The sequence below is a fragment of the Falco punctatus genome (assembly GCF_963210335.1).
Source record: "Falco punctatus genome assembly, chromosome: 7".
Lineage (NCBI taxonomy): Eukaryota > Metazoa > Chordata > Aves > Falconiformes > Falconidae > Falco > Falco punctatus.
In genome coordinates this window covers 22,609,537-22,625,460 of record NC_137587.1, presented here as the reverse complement: position 1 = coordinate 22,625,460, position 15,924 = coordinate 22,609,537, and the positions used below count along the sequence as shown (strand labels likewise).

The following is a 15,924-nucleotide window of genomic DNA, read 5'->3' as shown; positions in this document are numbered from 1 at the left end:
CACAGCATCTGAGAGCCCTAGAGTGAGATAACGTTTAAATAGATATAATAGAACGGCTGTGATTTTTATTTTGTTTTCCTTTTTATCTCTACTGAGGTCTCAGAATGTTTTTCCTTCTTGTGCCACAGTGTCATTGTATAGTTACTGACAGGTACTAAGCCCCAAGAAGTATTCTGTGTGATAGGAGACCTGATATACTTTAAGTTAGATATTACTCTAATGGTTCCATGTAACTTGTTCTTTTCCAGCCGCCTCTCTCTCACCTCAGCACACAGGGCGTTATGTTACTGCAAGCACTAGCTAGCAAGGAGATGAAGAAGCATTTACTGGCACCTTGTACCTGTAATGTCAGAGGCAATAATCTAAAGGTACAGAAATGAGTTATCAGTTAGAAAAAGACAAAGGAAAGCCTCACTTATGTCAAAGACAAGCAATGCCTTGGCGAAGGAAGTGGTATTCAGTGTGTCTGCAACCAAACCACTGTTGAGCTGTCACCTGCTAGATCACACCAGCAGGATGGTGGCCAGGAGCAGAGAAGTGAGTCTTTAAGGCCCATCAGGTAGTTTATTAGGTTTTCAGGGCCCATCAAGTAGCACAAAGGTTGTTGCTATCTTATAAACAGTGTAAAGATCTCTAGGAGTGATCCTCTGCATGTATACAAACCTCTCTGTTGCTCACACGGAAATCATAGAGGTGGAAAACTTGTCACTATTCTCTAGAAGCTAAGGCCTTCTATCAAAATACAACATAAAAGGGCAGTAAAATTTAGTTAAACCCCTGTGGTGGGTTGACCTTGGCTGGAGGCCAGGTTCCCACCAAGCCACTCTATCAGTCCCCTCCTCAGCAGAACAGGGAGAGGAGAAAATAAGATGGAAAAAAAATAATCTTGTGGGTCAAGATAAAGGCAGTTTAATGAAGCAATAGCAAAGGTCATGCGTGTGGAAGCGAAACAAACAAAAGATGTTATTCCCCACTTCCCATCAGCAGGCGATGTTCACCCACTTCCCAGGAAGCAGGGCTTCTGTGTGTATAGCGGATGCGCGAGAAGACAAACGTTGCAAATAACAAATGCCCCCCGCCCCTTCCTCCTCCTTTCTCTTGGCTTTTGTATCTGAGCAGATGTCATATGGTATGGAATATCCCTTGGGTCAGTTTGGGTCAGCTGTCCTGGCTCTGTCCCCTCCCAAGACCCTGCCCACCCCCAGCCTGCTGGTGATGGGGGGATGTTGGAGAGCCAGCCTTGGTGCTGTGCGAGCGCTGCTCAGCAGCAGCCAAACACCGGTGTGTTAGCAGCACCCTTCTGGCTACCAGTACAAGCACAGCACTGGGAGGGCTGCTGTGGGGCTCAGCCAGAGCCAGTACAACCCCACACTCAGAAAGTTAAGCTTAAAAATGAAACATAATGGTGTGAACAAGTTAGCTAACTTGACTTGTCCAAAGCCAAAGGCAATCAGTAAAGGCACTTGGAGGCAATCTAGCAAGTCTGTGCCAAGTTACAGCAGCATGCAGCACAACCTAACAATGCCATGTCTGGATGCAGATGTGTCACCAAGCCCTTCTCAGCAGACAATCAATTTGTTGAGAAATATTTGCTTTTGCATACAGTAGGCTAATAGCCTCGGTAATATTTGATGCTATGCTTTGTGATATATCAATTGAAGACAGCACACAAAAAGGAACTGATCAACCATATGATTCAGACTTACTGAACAAACCCTGCAGGGATCTTATTTGCTTGGAGCACTTCTGAGTTGAGACATAGTGGGTACTTCAAGAAACAGCATAACCCACATGATGCCTGTTCCAGGAAAGGTAATTTTTATTCCTACAGACCCAGAGCATCCCCACTCTCGGCAAACCTTAAATACAACAAAGTCCAGGAGTCACAATGACAACATGCTACAGAGAGAGGGGCACAGGTACTTCTAGCATCCCCCGTCCCTGTGATATCTGCAGGTCTGAGTGACTCTCCTATACTGGTGAAATTCCCCCTAGAGACATGGGCTATACCCACACAGAAGGGAAAAGCAGCTCCTGCTCCCCCTGACAATGAAAGCTGACTTACAGCTCCACAAGGACCACCATTAAACCTCTTCAGCAGCAAGCAGGAATATGGACCTGACCTACCTCACCCCACATACGTGACAAGTGAAACAACCTACTCGTCCCCTGCAAGCAATCAGCAGAGCTCCTGAAGATCAGGGAAGCATCTACTTTCATTTAAATAACCGGCAAACAGATGTGACCAACAAGCAGCAACTGGTCACTGCTTCAATCTGCCTTGAAGTTATCAACAAACCAGATACTTAAAGACTGATCTCACAAGTTTGTATTCTCAGCTCTACAGTCACTTTCCACACCTCCCAACTCCACTAAAGTGCAGTTTAAGTTGCCACTATCCTATTTGCAAACTTATTCCAGAACTCTTTTTTTTCTTTCTTTCCTCTTTTTTTTTTTTTTTAATGGAACATTTCTTGTACACAATTGATATGCATTTGATATCATACCTGTATTACAATTTAAGGGAAAGAATTATTTTTCTTCCTTGATAGCTTCTCCTGAGTGTCTCTACAGAAGGCTGACACATTGCCTCCCTACCTCCATTTCACTAAACCAACCAAACTCTTTTAAATGTCCTCTTAAGATGGTCTCTCCCTCTACCATTCAGCAACTTTTCAAATTTAAGTTCCATTTCTTTGCACTGGCATTACCAGAACTGCAGGCAGTACCTTGCAGAGCATCTAACCAATGCCTCTGGTAGTGGTTCCACCACTTTCCTTTCTGTATCGAAACCAGATTGCCAGGTGCATCCTAGAGTCACATAATTTTTTTTGGTGAATAATAAAATTATTCAGAAAAAGATGTCTGAGGGGTCCAAAACTACCTGCTAGATAAGAACACAACTAGTGAACAGTGCTAGCTGAATAACACATGGGGAAAATGTTTAGAGCCAGTAACTGTTGGTTTGACAAGTCTGCTCAGAAAATATTGTTTTATAAACGTGAATGTTCCTTTTTACCTTTTACAAAACAAAAACATCCTATAGATAGAAACATTTGGGGTTAGAAAACTCTTACAAGACGACTTAAACTGAAGTGTTTCTCCATTGGCAGAAACAAAACCAAACCTCACAAAATGCTGTCTTGGTTCAAGCTAAACCAGAATCTTTCTTGGTTTTTTCTGTTCATCCCCCAAACTAAAAAGTTGTCCTGATTTTAGTCTCAGATTACAGGCTTGCAGTGACCTCTCAGGCATCTTATTGCCAAATGACATGACAGTTGATACCTCAAAATCATCTAGAGAAGCACATTGCTTTGCTCAAGGGAGCTGAAGTGCATTCTGCATGATCCCTTTCCAGATATATAGGAATACTTGATGCAGCATTAAGTCCCACTCCATTTTTACATAGAATGGTCATGTCCCCGGCTCTAGGCCTCTTCTGAAGAATCTATTCAATTTTCATCAAACTGCAATGAAAAATTCAAGTAACACTGAAAAGCTAGTTCCCCAATCTTCCTGACCCCTGTTATTAAGATTAAAAAATGTTTTAAAAGGGCAAGTAAACTGACAGCACTGACTCAACCAGAACTTGTGTGATCAGCCACTCTGGAATATAAGCAGTACTCAAGATCGGGGATTTTAATTTGTCTCTGTTAAAAACATGAAGTAATTCCTGAATGTTGCCAAGAGTCTGGAAGATGTTATAGCTGTTCTCCAGTTGTCCTGAGGCAGACAGATTATCTTTCTGCTGAGTTTGCTGAACCATTATTTATCACCTGCCAAGACTGATTACTCACCCTCAGGACAATGACAAGTCTTTTCTTCCTCTGTTAATTACTGTCATCATTAATAGCCATGTCACTAATTAATATTCAATCATAATGAAAACTCTTTACTGCCATCTTCCATAACACCTTCCATTTTTAGGGTTACCCCACACCTTGCCTTTGCCTCTGCTGGTGGCTGTTTCTACCACTGCAACCCACTTTTGCCCTCCTACAAATACTACTTATGCTCTTCCTCAAATGAGAAAATGCAGATTTATCCTTATAACATACAGTGAAGACCTGAGTGAATCCTTGAAAAGACTCTTCTTCTCTGTCAGACCAAGACAGAGATTCTTTTATCTGTAACTTTTCCAGAAAACTTAATCTTAACCTCTCCTGCAGGTTAGGCCCGACACACTGTCCTCTTGTAACCTCTGTTTCCAAAAAGATCTTTTCTGGCCGATTTTCAGATTCCATATTTCACAAGCTTTTTCAGAGGACACCCAAGAAAAACCCTTGATCCTGATGTTTCCACTAAACACTAACAGGGCATAAGAGATCTTCTGAAAACAAATAGTTGGGCATGTTTTCATAACAGAAAGTGTTGCTGGATCCAGATAGAAGAATGGCTCCCATCTCTTCTATGCTCCTCTCCATACGTCTACGTTTCCTCTGAGTCAGCATGCTCAGTTCAAGGATAGGCAACAGCCTGTGAACATCTATTTCCTCCTCATCTATAATGAAAAATACGTTTTTGCTTTAGGCTCTTGTTTGAAGCTGAAGTAGATCAACTTGCTCAATACCAGAAATAGAGAACAGCTGTATTTCTGCGTGCAAACAGATTCACGGTGATAGTTTATCCAGCTACCTGGTTTAGAGACAGGCTAGAAGTTGTATATTTCTTGCTATTTTCTCCATTTTCTGTTTGGCCTCAATGATCCCATAATAGTAACTAGTGTTCTCAGAAAGCCATTGCCTGTCAACATGACAAATGAGTGGCCAGCCATGGAAAGATAAATTAAAAAAAAAGTTCGCAAGGTGTGAGGCCATCGGCAAGATGCAGTTAATGAGGTGAGTCACCACCATTGACTGCATTTGATACCTTTTCTACTCAACCTAAGTTGTTCTACCTCTTCCAGAAAATCCAGTACCTGGAAAATGTAGAGCCATCTATAACCAGATTAATCCATCTTCCACACGCTGTGTGAAATAGCAAAGGCAGACAGAATGACATACTCTCCTCCAGAAATTTCTAAAGATTGCTGCCTGGAGCAGAAACTGTGCTGCTGGTTCTGGGCAACAGACCCAGGACCACCGGGTTCTGCTTGTCATCCAGTAGACTGGGCACACCCCTGACAAGGCATACACATGTACATATGCATGTACATACATACACACATATATGTATAAAAATAAAAATTGCAAGAGTATTTCTGAAACTTCAGCAAACGTGCATCTTTGCTTTTTTTTTTAAGAAGACAACTGCATCTTTTGCTGAGTGTCCTGAAACGGCAGAGCTGGCAAACACTAATGAGTGAAATTCCCCAGTGACTTGATGTGTGTTGCCCAGGTGTGGCATCAGTGACCAAGGACTAAAGTCTGGCCTTTCTCATGGGAGTTGCAAAGCTGAGCCCTGACCGCTGGATGCCATCCAGCAACTAGAGCCAACGAGATGGGACACTTTGGATCTCAGATTGGTTACAGCTTCACATTGCACTGAAAAATACTAACACTGAAGAAAGTGAGGTCTTAAAAAAAATAAATTTAAAAATACTGTCTGATCAAGTTACAAAAGAATTTGTCATATATATGCTCTACAAAAAGAGACGTAAGAACTCTTGTTTATTTCCTATCTTTTACCAGTGTTACTGTAACCCTAACAGTCTCTGAACATTTTTTAATGATTTAAAAGAATAGTAAATATTTTTGCATAGTAGGTTTGGGGTTTTTTAATTTTACAAAAGGAATACAAAAAAATGTGGAATGTTCAGCTCCTTTCTAGACCTTAATTTACATGCTCCATGACACACTGTATGGGCAAACAAGCTATATGCCTAGCCTCTGTTGTCAGCCACCTCCAAACTCAAGGTCCAGACTGTCTTTTGATGCTAAGAGTAAAAATGTGTTCTCCTTCCTGTCACTTTATTCTTGAAAACAGATGAAGCCATTTTAGCACCAAATTTTCCAAACAATTTGCTCCTGAACTCAGACCAATCTTTAAGTATTTCCAACAGAAAAGCAACACTGGGAAAAAAAAAAATCACAAGCAATCAAAATGACATAAAAATACATAGATAGGTGTACGAGCAGCCACTCAAGCTGCTTTTTATCCTGCCAATCAGTACAATCACACTATTAATTGGAAATAATGCACTTTGGTCCCTCCCCAAACAGCACTGGGTCCTTGGCAAATCTAGGACAAAAAGGTTAATTAATCATGTGCACTTTCACCACCAGGCTTGCAAAAATAAACAAATGAACATCACACATGATAAAGGGCAAAACTATTTCATACAGAATTTCCAAGGCCTACAGCACCCCCTGCTACTATTTTTCTTACACAGAGCCCCTCATTGACTCCCACAGTGATTTCAGCTAGGTTGGAAGTATAGACTCCTGCTCACAGTACGGATTTAATGCAAAGCACTGATTTTTATGGTAGGTAAAAAAAAAAGAAATTAATATCTAGGTCCCTCCCTAGTATTCTGTTACAAATAGTGGAGGAGCACTTTATAGAATGTGCCTACAATAAGCACATAAATAAATACCAATGGCAACTAAAAAAAAATAAAATAAATCTCAGCAGTTGACTCAGAAAATGTGGTAATTGCAGCTCTCCTCCATCAGCATGTGGTAATTGCACCACTCAGTGTCAGCAAGGAGTATCATCAAAGCTGCAACAGCTCAGAGCTTCTCGCAGTAGCAATTTTCCTTTACATTACATTCACTTTAAATCTTGTTTGTGAATTTTTAACAATCATTAGCAGCAGGAGTGTTACCCCTTTATGATCAAAGCAGCCGAAGTTTCTAAGGAGTCTTTTTGTTCAGCATAACTTTTCAGTGCTTGAATTTGCAATTTACTTTTCTTGCACTAAAAAATTTGAAAATACTATATTTTGTGTGAAGTAAAAATGATGCTTAGTGGGAAGGTGTGAAAGATCACATAGAACTAAGTTGCATGTGAACATTCCAGGCTGGTAAAACAATGACAAGGACAGAATATTTGTAAATTTAATGGGTTCAAAATCTCTGATCCTCTGCCTTTTCCTAACAACAGTGTGCATGTTTTATCACACTGTTTAGTCTGATATGACATTCCAACCATTTCTTCATTCCTCCTCTGTCTCCTTTACTGTGTTATCTACAGAAAGCTGTTCAGTATGCTTGCCCATTTATACCAAATGTTGATATTTCAGAGATAAGCCCCATATAAATACTAATCATTGGGTTTTGTACGTTGCTTGTGAACTTAGGAAGCACTCAGTACTTCTGTTGCATGAGTGTCCATATCTGTGTAAACAAAACCATATGAGAATCTAATCACAGATTTATTGAAAGCCTATTAAAATCAACAACTCGGATGTTGACTCCTGCATGTTCCTGTCCCTGACACCAGGCCCTGAAGCAAAATTAACAGCAAGTCCATTAATACTTTGACAAAAGGAAGTTATGACCCAGGCTCGCAACTGCACTGCAAGGTGTTGAAAACAATTGTGGCATTGGGAGAGTGACAGAAGATAACCTTCCAAGGAGAGAGTAAATGCCACAGGCTCCTGTAGTCATGGTGAGGAAAGAAGATGAGCAGCTGAGGGCATCAGCTCAGAGAACGAGACCACACAGAGGGCAACACGCTGAAGTCACACAGCTGCTTGTGTGCTCTTACTAGGAACTGAACAGGAATTTCTAGCAACTGAGTGCTAATACACTTTGAAATAGCTTATGAAGTAACGGGCTGCAAATTCACAATTTAATGACCAGCACTGCCGTGTAAATTTGATCTTTATCTCCAATACATACTTCACACGCAACACACACACACACAATCTCTCCTACACACACAGTCTCTCCTGCCTGCATTTTAAATATAGATGGATATGAAAGATGGAAGATGGAGATTTGGATTGGCAAAACTCAAATTCCTTGTGTACTTCTACCCTGTTAATAGCTCCCTCTTCTGAACTGCTATTTGGAGGGACTTTTGCCTTCTCATCATATTGGACAGGCTATCAAAGCGCACGTACCCTCCACAACGCGGACCTGTAGAGCAAGATTTTCACTAGGCAGGAATCGATAAATGATCAGACATGACAGTGCAGAGCTCTGTGTGGGCTAATTTACCCAGGTAACAAAGACAAATTAGCTTGTAAGATCTCAGCGGTGACATGGACAGACTGTTTTTATTACAGTGCTGCCCCATCTAAAAATAGTTCGGGTAGCTTTACAAGGCGTGAAAGCAAGTGACAGAAGATATACCCAAAGACAGGCTTCTGCCTTGCAATACCCTCCCACCAACAACACTTAAAAGCAGGCAGGCAGCGCTGAGGAGCAGAAGTATGCCACTAGCTGAGAGCCCTGGATTTAAAATTATTGCTGCACAGCGGTATTAGTAAGGCTGAGTTAGCAAACCTCTTAATGGATGCACAGTTAATCCCAGTGAAAGAGGTCTGCCAGGACAGCTTAAACCAGGTCCTCAACTGGAAAAAAACAGTGATACCAGCAAAGTGTCTTTTTCCAGTTGACCTGTACCAACACAAAGTGTTTGGTGCTATGCCAGCCTCAGCCTTGTTCTCACTCCACTTTGACAGAGCTGTGTCACATCGGCCCAGCCCTCGCACCCGACACTCAGTGCCTTTGACTACTTACACACTGGCATTTGCTCACACCGAGAGATGCAAAGCAGTAGTCTTAACTGCAGCAGCAGCCACACTGATTCATTCACGCTAACCATTCCTCGCCTGCCTTGGAAAACCTAGGCTGCTACCAGGTCTGCGCTACCTACAGACAGGCCTGGCATCAATAAATATGCTGGCAGACCCAAACACACGCACCCTCCAGAACCCAGAACATACCATAACCTCAGTGCAATACCCTCTGCCTTTGCTTCACTCGGACTGCTCTAAATTAGAGACATACAGTGTGACCTGTGACCAAACCTCCTTCTCTCCTCAAATGCAACTCTGAACAAACTGCTGTTACTACAAGTATGAGAGGAAACTGCAAAACAAACAAATTCCACACTTTGCGTCATTCAGACTTGTACCTGTTCCTCCTATAGAAGATGTGCATATTGCCTAGAGAGCCATTATAGAGCTATACAAGAGGTACAAAAACTGTACCTTGCAGTCCCAGCCTCCCAGCAGCAATGGTAACAGCATTTTGTAGTAGCATCAGAAGTTGCCTCCTTTTAGAAATCCCCAAGAACTGCAGATGCCTCAGGATGGACCTTTATACCTGCAATTGATCATAAATTTACAGTTGCATTTCAGGCTGCTCTGCCTTTGCATTACTCAGGCTACTGAAGTGGCTCATATAGCTTAGCAGTTTGGCTCTCTGCCATACAGTAGTGTTTAGACGCTGTTCCTCATGCTGTCAAAATGATTCAGCAATAAAACAGCAAGGGAAGCAACTCCGCGCTCTGCTGGAATCTGGGCTTTTGAAGATTCCTGTGTCAGACCTTGTTAGGGCTGAAACATTTTTACTGCTATGTAATTCATGCATACAGCCTTTAAATCAAAGGCAATCTTTCTGTCATTTCAACCATGTATTAGTATTTTTAATAGCAAATTTTCTTCCCCAGGAAAGAGGATGATTGATCAAACATAGAAGGCAACTGGTGTATTTCAGCATGCAACTATCAGGTCACTTCACACTATGTCTTCACTTACAAAGTGGGTTTCAAAGGCTGTCACATCAAGGTCCTCCTTGCCTGCATCAGTGTTATAACAGTTTCCCTGCAAAGGTGTAAATGTCCCAGGCTGGCGCAAGACAATAAAGTGCTTTGAAAGCTGCAGCATTTATGATTTTTGGCATAACATTTATTTACTAGGAGACCTAACCCTGTAGTCCTCACCTACGCTGGGTTCCTATGAATTTTCATAGTAATTCTGTTTGCAGAAGCACACATTTTTAAACCTCCTAAAGAGCTCTAGTCACAACAAATCTCTCTTCCACAAGACCACACACTTCCACGTTAACTGCAGCAACACTACTGTCTGTGCTCTCTGTTACAGATAACTAGCATCATCAAACTCTCTAAGAAACCAACTTCATGCTGACACACTGCTACTGGTTTTCCCTCTTACTTTTCAGGAAAAGTGGAGAACCACATGCAGTGTTTGCAGTGAAGCAGTAAGAGTCATTACCTGGAAAATAAAATAACCTGACTTCTGTAGCTCTCTTCCCTCCAGGATTTCATTGTCCTTAAAATGAAGTAATTGGTATTGTACAGCTTTTCCCCCTTTCCCTGCTAGGCCTTTCAATCACGTATAACACAGGGTGCACTGGAGCGCAGTTGGCCTCACTGGAGCTCTGTACGGGCACAGCAGTCAATCAGGAACAATTCTCCAGTGGGATTAGAGTTGCACATATAATTTTAGTCAAGGGTAATGCCAGATAAATTATGATCACGTAGCAATTGCTGGCAATTTACTTACTGCCATGCTGAACAAAGAGGGAGTATTGGCACTAATACTATGGGCCATATTTTAAATAGGGCTCCTTAAACCATGTGTTAAAGGTGCTTATACTGACAACGAGCAACTGATATTGTTGGCAACAGCTCGTTCCTGCATTTCAAATTTGGGCAGTGATATATACCAGAAGAACTTTGTTCTGCACATTTAAATGGTAACACTGAAACAATCAATAAGCACAAATTTGTTAGTATTCATAATCAAGTAACAAGTTCAAAGTAGGTAAATTATTTGTTCTTTTTTATATTTGATGGCTTTCATGGGGCATAATAATAGAGGCAGTAAAAACAACAGTCAGCTTCTCTTAAATACCTGTATCTTAAAATCATGTTTCCTGTCTGGTAGATCTTTCAAGTTTATTTTATCGAATAACCTCTGAAAGTGAGAAGAGTTTTGAAAAGCTGAAAGCTGCATTAAACAAGTACCATTCAGTTTAAACAATTGAATCTACTGTCAAAACACTGTGTAACTTAGAACTGCAAAGTATCTATGAATTTCAGAAGGCATTTTTGTTTCCATACTAAGACAGAGGGAATCTAGCAAAATATTTTCTTTCCTTTCTTTTTCTTTTTTTCCTCTCCAGGAATTTGAAGACTAACATTTTATTTAACTCCTTTCGATGTAAGTATGGGTTTGGACTTGGAAAAGCTGATAGGCTGCTCTGAAGCAGTGATAATTTCAGATAGCAACAGGCCCTGACCGTGGGAAGGGCTCAGAGCAGACACGGCTGTGTACCTGGGTGTTCCTCAAGCAGGAGCACAAAGCGCAGCGTTCATAAAGCCATTCATCACGCAGTGAGGATCAGCCTTGTTCAAAGTAGTGGTGCGACACCGACAGCAGTGTGAGAAACCAGACTGTGCTGCTGCTTTCTTGTTTCTATCCAACAATGCCTTGGCCTGAGGCCCAGAAGATTCACTTGCTTCTTACTGAAAACCTCACGAGGGTGAGGGTAAGTTGTCGACTGCTGACTCCTAACAAAACCCAGTCTGGTATGGCACTCTAGAAATATACCACTGGGCACATCAGCTGCTTTGTGCACCCTGAACTCAGTCACGTCCTGGCGAGTGTGACAAGAACGGCCTCAGACCTCGCAATGGTTCTCAGCAGGCACAGTCTGCCTGGGCACATTTGCACAAGACAGCCTTAAAATGCAGCAAAACACATTCCGGCACTTTTAGTTTCCAAATACATAAACCTCAAAATCCTCTCTATGCAAAGCAACACAGCATTCTGTAAAGTCTTAGGAAGTACTTTGATTCATCAGAAGTTTAAGGAGAGAGATCTTAAAATATCTTCAGAGAACAGCATTTCACAAGTGACTGGAGAAACTAGATTTATGGAAACACTTCAACAGAAAATCTTCCTGTAAATATTAAAATAAAATTTTTAAAAAAGCAAATACATTTCACTTGTGCTCACAAGACTTTTGTGTTTGCTTTCCAGTAATAACAACTGTTTCACATTTGTACTGTGATATCCTCAGGGTCCCACCGGCAGGTGCCGGGCAAATACAGTTATTCCTGCCTCTGAATTTCATTACAGCTGTAAGCTTACTAACAGGGATGTCAGAGCAACAGCTTCAACAAGCAGTGGCGGAAAACAAATGCTAGTATTGTAGGTGTGAGTGTATCTGCTGGAAACCTATTTTAGAAAGTCCCAGGCACTGACCAGAACAGGGACCACACCACATGGATTTTACTGTAAATCAACACTTCTTACAATGAAAAAAAAAATGTCTCCTGGGATCAAAAACGTTCTTCAAATACTTTCAGATCATGTTCTCGTTTAAAACACATACTGCTCCTTCCCTCGCTTCACCTTTTGCCCGTTCTCCCCCCTCCTTGCCCCAAACCTCTGGGTCACGGCTGGGAGGCTGAGCTCAGGGCCCATCAGCCCTGACAGGCTCTGAGGAGAAACAGCGCCGGGGCTGCCCCGCCGGCCAGGCTGGCAGGATGGGCAGCGCGGGCAGGGCCGGCAGGATGGGCAGCGCGGGCAGGCACCCGGCGCGGCCGGGAGGTGGTGGTGTTGCTCAGGGAATAGAGGCAGCGCTGCGGCGGGCCCAGTCCCTGCCCGGCCGGGCGGCACCACCCTGGCTCGGCGGCCCCGGCAGCCACGGCCCGGCGTCGCTCCCCCCGGCCCCGCAAGCGGCGGGCAGGGCCGGGCAGCGGCAGCCCGCACCCTGACGGCCCGAGGGTGTAACTCGCTCGGCGGGTGAGGGCAGCGCGCGGGCGGCGGGCGGGAAGGAGCCGCTCCCTGCCCCGGGTGACACACGGGAGGGGGGCGCCGGCTCCACTGAAGCCACAGGGTACGAGAGAAGCGAGACGAAATCTACACGCAGAATTACCACATCATGGTAAAATACAAGAGGTCACACCACCAGATTGATCTATGAACAGGCGGGGAAAGGCCTTGTTTATCTTCTGTTTATTTTTCACTTCCACCTCAGGACCACGCGTTTGCGAGGAACACGCTCGGATGTGCGATGCTCCTCTTTCTCCTCAGTGTATGAATCATCAGCATTTTGCATCAACGCTCCCCGAGAAAGACTGCGACAGAGCAGCCACGGCGCTCTGATCACTGCCATCAGCCCAGGACAGCTGCTGAGCAGCCTCCGTCACCCATCCCTGCACAGCCGGCTCACCAGCCTGCTCCCAGAGTAAAGTCGATGTGTACAGAAGCATTTGTGAGACCCAGGGGGAATGCCGAGCTTTCTACTATGTTATAGACCTTGCTTTTGATAAATGCGTTCACTTCTGGTTTACTGGGGAGGTAAAGGGAAATCCTCGTTTCTGTGGACCTCAGCCATGCAACCAGGTAAAAGCCTGAACTCAAAAGGAAAACTCACACAGGTGAACATCTGTAATCTGAACTCCTTCCATCCTCCCAGAGGAAAATAAACCACCCAAACCCGAATGGGTTAAAGCTATGACCTTATAAATTAAAACAGAATCACAAGAGGGGAAATAGAAGCAGTGAAAGATAAGAATGTATTGAGAGAAACAGAACTTTTGACCAAAAAAAAAAAAAAAAAAAAGTTTGAAAGTACTACAGCACATTTATTTAAAGGACAGTACAACAGAGACAAGAAAGTTCCAAAAGAGGTCATGTTAAACCCAGGGAAATAAATTACACAAAAGTCACTTCGGTCTAACATAATTTCTGTTACATAGAGAGGCAGGCACTAAAAATGAGACAAAAATACAGGAATCCATGCCTTTGTATACCCATGCAATCCCTCCTCAGGAGCACACATCAGAGAACAATCTACCGAATTTGTCCCCACTGCAAGAACAAGTATAAAGATGATGCTTGGAAGATGTGGGACCAGAAATCCCACGGCACAAAAGCAAGGTAATTCAGTGATGTTTAATCATGACACCTGATTAAGTATAACAATACTGAATACATGTGTGAATGTTATAAATACTACATAGATCTCAATACAAAATACTCTTCTGAAGGCTGTACAAAAAAACCCACACCATCACCAAGCAAAACACAACAAAAAAACCCCAACTTACAAATCCAATCAATTGATATCGCAAAGGCATCCCAAGTGGCCTTGTATTTGTCAGGAAAATGCAGTTCCCAAGTCCAACACCAAGAATTACATTGGAAGAGAACTGTCTTCAGTGGGCTACTGAGAACCCTTTCCTGGATGTGTCCTCTCAGGGCTGCCAGGCTAGGCATTTCGACCACAAGAGATTCCAAAACCAAGTATAATCAAGAAACCACGCAGGCTCTCGTGCTACTTTTAAAACTCACCTTACACTGACCATTCTTCCCTTACTCTTTCCCCCATCAGCTACACGTTTTGTTGTTAGTATGTGCTGACAGAAAGGGTGACAGAGACAGAATATCTGTGCTTCAGCTAAGAGTAAAGTACAGGCAAGAACCCTATAAAGCTTCCCACAGACTACCCCCTATGCCAAAACTCCCTGCAGGGATCTTGCAGAGATCAGGAGGGTTACTTAGTCCTCCTCCTGGCCACCTGACATTATCAAGGAGAGTGCCAACGACTGCTGGTTTTTGTGATGCATGTTTTTCCATAAGGAGTTAAATTGCAAGCCATAGGTCAGAGCATATACACAAGCAATTCTGAGAGAAATTTTGAGAAAAGCAGTTTTGAGATAAAATATTCTAGAAAGCCCAACTTCTCTTACTATGTCTTTCCTCCCCACCTGAGTGATGTATGTAGAATAACCCTGTGGCCATACCTTATACTCCTCGGTCAAAACCTGTGAATTTTCTTCAGCCAACTGCAATCACGTTGCCCCACCAGTGCTGGCTGTGCTTTCTCCTCCTTTGTTGTGGCCAGCATTTTGGGGTTTGTACCAACTGCACTGCTAATGGCACTGTCACAACTCTGCTGAAGCCAGTCAAAAGCATGGCTGGTTATTCGTGGTATCTCACAAGCTCAGCAGATTCTGTCCAACATAGTAATTTATTCTGAAATAAACTTTTCAGCCTGCTCACACTCCATTTATCAGTAGCTTATGTGCATGTTCACTTACTGTGTACATAAGCAAGTGCAGATGTACAGAGTTGCACACTCTCCTCCATCAGCTCCGTTTGCTCCTCCTTTGCAATTAGAAGGGAGGAAGAGTAGAACTGAGTGGAGAAAATGTACAAGGAGTAAGAGGACAAGCCTGTAAAAAACAGTCCCAAGGAATAAGAACATAAATGTTGAAAACATTGATAGGCATGCAAAAATAAATTATGCTTACAAAACCTTAATGGTCTAAATTCTACTCTGAAATATGTGAACATCCTTTCCACTGAAGCCTGTAAGAGCTCGCACATACACCTATATGTGAGTCAGAAATACAAAAGATGACAAAGTCCTTTTCTGCTACTCATTACATCTAGACTTCTTCATCTAGTACACTGGAGGCTGGCATCAGGGGTGCCCAAGCTTTAGTTCTGGTAGGTTGCTGTATGGCTTTGGAAAGACCATGTGACGTTCCTGCAGGTTAATGATATGGCTGAAAAAACTGTAATAATAATAATATTCAGGTGCCTCTCAGCAGGGTTGTAAAGATTAATGAATTGATGTTTATGTAGCGTTTTGAAAACATAAAAACCCATACAATTTCATAGCGTGGTGAACATTAATACTAATTCCTGCTAATGGAGTTCCCTAGATCTACTCTTCTGTGCAGAGTCCCTCTCTGTAAATGCTCATTTCTGGCTTTACTTCCATAGACTGAAACCTGTCAGTGCTTTGCAAATTTTGCTAGCATTATGCCCAGGGCAAATTACAGTAGGTCCCAAGACTGGTAAATCAGAATATCATTTCCAACCTGAGAGAACAAATCAAAAGAGCAATACTTAAATTTTGTCACCAGCTTACTCACAGACCACCTTGTGCAAACACAATCAGTCTACAATAAGGCCATGCAAATTTGAAACCAAGAACCCAGCCAAGTAACTTCATAATTAATAAAATATTAGCATTTATTTGG

The 15,924-nt window shown here is 42.7% G+C and overlaps 1 protein-coding gene across 9 annotated transcripts in view; it reads right to left on the bottom strand.

The window, feature by feature from the left end:
* RGS6 (regulator of G protein signaling 6) overlaps positions 1 to 15,924 on the bottom strand; it is a gene marked incomplete at its 3' end in the record, with an annotated part of 299,068 nt that overhangs the window by 73,830 nt on the left and 209,314 nt on the right. The window lies entirely within an intron of this gene.